This window comes from Manis pentadactyla, chromosome 11 (assembly GCF_030020395.1).
Source record: "Manis pentadactyla isolate mManPen7 chromosome 11, mManPen7.hap1, whole genome shotgun sequence".
Taxonomy (NCBI): domain Eukaryota; kingdom Metazoa; phylum Chordata; class Mammalia; order Pholidota; family Manidae; genus Manis; species Manis pentadactyla.
This window is the reverse complement of record NC_080029.1, coordinates 82,251,425-82,257,143: the sequence shown is the minus strand read 5'-3', so window position 1 is coordinate 82,257,143 and position 5,719 is coordinate 82,251,425. Positions and strand designations below refer to the sequence as shown.

The 5,719-nt window shown below is 35.1% G+C and overlaps 1 pseudogene; it reads left to right on the top strand.

Annotated features, from left to right (window-relative positions):
- The first annotated feature begins 604 nt into the window (after window positions 1-604).
- Window positions 605-1,539, top strand: LOC118913538 (olfactory receptor 4F3/4F16/4F29-like; annotated as a pseudogene).
- Window positions 1,540-5,719: the final 4,180 nt, after the last annotated feature.

The following is a 5,719-nucleotide window of genomic DNA, read 5'->3' as shown; positions in this document are numbered from 1 at the left end:
CCTATAGTTTGTTCCTCCTCGGTTCATTCCCATGTCATGTTTCAGAAAACTGTCACTCTCAGGTGGTGATTTGCCAATTAATCAATCTCCACAACCCTGCTCTCTGAGTGCAGATTTTATGGAGAGAAAAAATGGAAAATGACAATAAAAGGGAGATTAAATGTGTTGATGCGGGAAAGTAGGGTCAGATATAATTTGTATGACCGTCTAATTTCCCTTTTGGGGGTAATTAAATTTATTTCTATTTACTGTCTTTTCTCCCTTTGTGAATAAGTACACTTTATTGAACATTCTGTTTCTTGCTGCAGGCACCAGGGAAGCTTTTCTTTTTGTCTAATTCTCCTGTTAATTTTAGACTATGAGAGATTTCTTCTGATCATTTGAATCAGGATATGATGCCTTGAGTTGTGCAGGGTCAGTTGTAGGCTTCATCATCACCATCAGCAATACCACCATCATCATTATTTAGGAAGTGTGAAGAATTGGGTTACCAGGTAGTTATTTGTATTGTGGACACTGCAGCATAAATAATACAAGTGTAGTCCCTAATAACCACAATTTCTCTCTCACTTTCTTAGTTCTCAACATTTTAAGTGGCATCCCAGATGGATCAATGGATGGAGGAAATCACTCGGTTGTGTCTGAGTTTGTGTTTCTGGGACTCACCCATTCATGGAAGATCCAGCTTCTCCTCCTGCTGTTCTCCTCTGTGCTCTATGTGGCAAGCATGACTGGAAACATCCTCATTGTGTTTTCTGTGACAGCCGATCCTCACTTACATTCCCCCATGTGTTTTCTGTCGGCTAGTCTTTCCTTCATTGACTTGGGAGCCTACTCTGTCACCTCACCCAAGGTGATTTAAGATATTTTCAGAAAGCATAAAGTCATCTCCTTTGGAGGCTGAATTGTCCAGATCTTCTTCATCCACGTTGTTGGTGGTGTGGAGATGGTGCTGCTCATTGCCATGGCCTTCGACAGATATGTTGCCATATGTAAGGCTCTCCACTACTAGACCCTCATGAGCCCACGCATGTGTGTGTTGTTTCGGGCTGCTGCCTGGGACCTTGGCATCATTCATTCACTGTTCCAACTCACATTTATTATTAATTTACCCTTCTGTGGTCCTAATGTGTTGGACAGCTTTTACTGTGCCCCTCCTCGGCCTGTTCAGATACTTACAGATTGCAGTTCATGGTCACTGTCAACAGTGGATTCCTTTCTGTTGGCTCTTTCTTTATACTCCTCATCTCCTACATCTTCATCCTGTTTGCTGTTTGGAAGCATTCCTCGGGTGGTTCATCCAAGGCCCTCTCCACCCTGTCGGCTCATATCACTGTGGTATTATTTTTCTTTGGTCCAACAATGTTTGTCTATACCTGGCCACATCCCAGTTCTCAGATGGACAAGTTTCTTGCTCTCTCTGATGCAGTTATCACTCCCTTTCTGAATCCAGTCATTTACACATTCAGGAATAAAGAGATGAAGTTAGCAACAAAGAGAGCCTTCAGACCATTAGTGATTTTTAGAAAGATTTCATAAATGTTCTAACGTCTTTATTCTGATCATCATGTAGCCTATATATGGAATTTTAGAATTGGCTTCGTTAATGCATCTGCAGTTAATTTGAGTGTTACCACACTCTTAAGAATGCTCTTCTTCCCTAAGAACAATGCAGATATAGACAAATAAAACCTTAATTCAAAACTTATGTTGATTCATATGGGGTTGCACATATATGTACTAATTATAGTTTCTTTCTAGCTGGTTTCTTTGCTTCCCTTCTCTCAAGATTATTAGTTTGTCATTGCTTTTCAATTTATCTGTATATTTTCTCATAATATGCCACTTGAGGTAACCAAGATGCTAATTATTCACTTGTCATTTGATAATCTCCATTTAAACCATTAAAAGCTCCTTTATTTATATCTTTGGTGAGTTGGAAAATAGTCATATCTCATTCAAGTTCTTCAGACCTGTTATAGGACCTATAGCATCAACTTTCTCTTTAAGATATGGAGGACGTAGTTATCTCGTTCACCAGGAAACTTTTTGTTTAGATTCTTCTTCAAATAGTTAAAAACAATCTGATTTCACCCTGGAGGAGTACTAATCTCTCCTGCTGCATTGTGTTCTGCCTTTCTGCCCCTTTTATCACTGTTCTTTCTTTTAGATGATTGCCCCATGATCACTCAATATTTTTTCTATTGTAATGTAAACTCTTCTGGGAAGAATTTTGAAAAGCCTAAACTAATGACACCAACTGGTTTCCTTTGTTCACATACATATTCATATTTATGAATTTATTTTATTCATCTGTCCCCTTAAACTATATTTTTGGCTTTATATATATTTATTTGGAATTGTGCTTACTCTATATCTAGTGCTGTTTCTAGGAATACATTGAGGCACTCCAACATATATGGCCTGGGAGAGCTACAGTTGGATTGAGATATGAATCAAATGTTTGCTATACAAACTTATGGACATTTCTGTAGTGCTTTATAAAAATTCAGCATGCAATTCCAGTGCTGGTCACATGTCATAAGCTCAGTGCAGCCTATTTTTCCAATATATCTAAACAATTTAAAAGAAACCAAGAAAACAAAAAACTACCCAAGGCAAGAAAAACCAAATTGAAAAAAAGCTGGCTTATTGCAGAGAGGAATCAAAACTTGAAGAAGTAGTGCATAAACAGGTGAGTTTAAAAAAAATTGTTTCCTCTTTTCTCTCATGGCTTTTACCTGAAAATAGCCCCCACAAATGCAGAGCTGTGTTTGCCATGATACAGGCAGAAAAATTCCAATATAAAATCAAATCTCTAGCCAGGGAACTGGAAAAAGTGTTCCCTGCAAGCTAGAGAGTGTGGGGGAAATATATTTTCTTTTTTCCCCCTCTTTTATGTCTCTGCCCTATCCTAGGGCAGACCTTCTTACAGAGCTATGGCAGTGGAGCAGACAGATAAAACTCTGAGGAGAACCCCATCCTTCTGGACAAAGGAACTGACAGAGGGTGACTGTGGTCTGAAGAGTGTGAAGGAAATGCCCGTAATTTTTTTCTGCCTCTGTTTTCTTGTCATATTACACCATGAATGGGACTCAGCTATGGAGCTACAGCTCAGCATAATTAAGGCACCTAAACTCTAAGATAAACCCCATATTTCCCATCAGATCATAATGAAAAGGGGCCCTTCCAGTTGAAGCATGTGTGAAGATTCTTGGAGATGCAAGATCTGGAGAAAGTGATTCCCTAATTCAGTATGTGACAAGCACACTTGCAGATCTATTTTCTGAGTTGTGCATGGATGGGACAGAGCTGAAGGAGTGTATCAAGACCTTTGAGAACTTATCTATGGTATAAAATACTTCCCAAATCCCAGGCTAATAATGAGGGTCACATGAATGGGGCAGACTCCAAGCAGCACAGAAAAGGCTTTGAAAACAGAAATAGCATTGAAACTACTAACAACAGAAGAAGCAACAGAATTTATGGTCTGAACGTAATTAATTGCCTACTAAAAGAAGCAAAGAGCAACAGAAGATTCTCCAAAGGTTTTTAACATTACTCAGAGTTTCAGAACATAATATTTAAGCTGTCCAAGATAAAATCTAAAATTGCTTGACATACAACAATCAAGAAAATGTGATCAGTTACTGCAGGAAAAGATAATCAACAGATGCCAACCCCAAGATTACTGAGATGCTGGAACTGGCAGTTAAATACCTTATATCAACTATTATTACTGTGGTTTATGAGGAAAGATAAAGATGTCTTAAATATATGGAAATATAAAATTCTCAGCATACATAGAGATACTATAAACTATAAAAAAGAATGATATGGAAATTTTAGAATTTCAAAATACAATATTTGAAATGAAAATTTACAGGATCAGATCAATAGCAGATGGAGATGACAAAAGGAAGAGACAGTAAACTTGAAGCTAAAGCAATAGAAATGATCTACTCTGCAAAGCATAGATTAAATTTATCCACTCTAAAGAACAGAAAAAAAAGGAATGAACAAGATTCTCAGAGAGCTGTGGTCAATAGGAAAGGGTCTAACATTATTTCATGGAGTCCCAGAGGAAGAGGAGACAGAGATTAGTATAGAAAAAAATTGTGAAGAAATAATGGCTGAAAACTTCTCAAATGTATCAAAAGACACAAATTTATAGACTCAAAAAGCTCCTAAAAACCAAACAGGATGTAGTCTAAGAAAACCATGCCCAGAATCATAATAAAACTTCACAGAACTACAGACCAAAAAAAAAAAATGACACAAATGTTAGCAGATTACTCAGACAAAAATATAAAGGCCATGAGAGTGTGAAACTTCAGGAGGAACAAGAATGGTAAATTTCTAGGTACATATAGATATCATTTTTCTTTTTAAGTACTCTAAAATATGTATGAATTTTAAAGTTAAAAATTATAACATTGAATCATAGGGTTTTCAGATGTGGACTAGTCAGACAATGGAATTTGTATTTGCAATACTCATAATGACAAAAACATAAAATGGGAAGGATATAGCAAGCTAATGGTAGGTCTTTTAAATTTTGCTTGAACTGGTAAAATTTTAAATTTGGTAGATGATGAAAAGTTAAGTGTGTATATTGGTATGTCTAGAGAACCACTAAATAGAAATGACAATGAGATGTTGTCAAAACAAAAATGAGATGTAGTCAATATAAAAGTTTAAGTCTTATCATAAAAAGTATTCAATAATCCAAAAAGGACACAGGAAAGGATAAAGAGAAAAACAAAAAAGAGGGGAAAAACAGAAAATAAATGATAAAGTGGTAGATGTCTATGTTAAAAATTTCATTAAATATAAAGGCTTACATACTAATTAAAAACAAAGTATAAGATTAGGGAAAAAAGACATTAATATGTGCTGTCTATAAGGAATCCACTTTAAATATGAAGACATATATATGTTAAAAGTAAAAGGATGGAAAATTTACATGGTACTAAGTGTTACTAATCTAAATAAAACAGGACTGGTTATATTAATAATTAACAAAGTAGATCTCAGAAAGAAGAAAATTATTAGGGATAAAGATGGACATTAAATAATTATAAAATGGTCAATTTACCAAGAAGACATTGAAGTCATAAATGTGCATGCCGTTAAGTACAGAGTTGCAAAATTCCTGAGATAAAAACTGGTAAGAAATGAATAAAGAGACAAATGCATACTTGGAGACTTAGGCAACTCTGAGTAATTTGATAGAAAAGGTATACACAAATAAAACACTATTAATCAATTTGATCCAAGAATACTTTGTAGAACAATATACCCAAAAATATTAGAATATATATTTTTTCAAGTACACACAAAATGTGGATGAAGGCTGATTATATCTGGATCATAAGGCAAACCTTACCAAAGTTAAAAGAATTTATATACACAAAACAATTCTCTGATAGTAACAATTAAACTGAAAATAAATATAATGATATCTGGAAAATCCCCACTGTTTGGAAACTAACCAACACACTTGAAATAGTACATGGGTCAAAAGGGAATTTAGAAAATTTTTGAGTTCAGTGAAAGTGAAAACAAACATCAAAATTGGTGGAATGCAGCTAGAGCAATGCTAGAGAGTTTATACTATGATTAAATGCTAATATTGAAAAAAGGAAGTTATTAAACTAATATTCTAAATTTCACCTTAAGAAATTGGAAGTAAAAAAAAGGAACTTAAATAAAGATA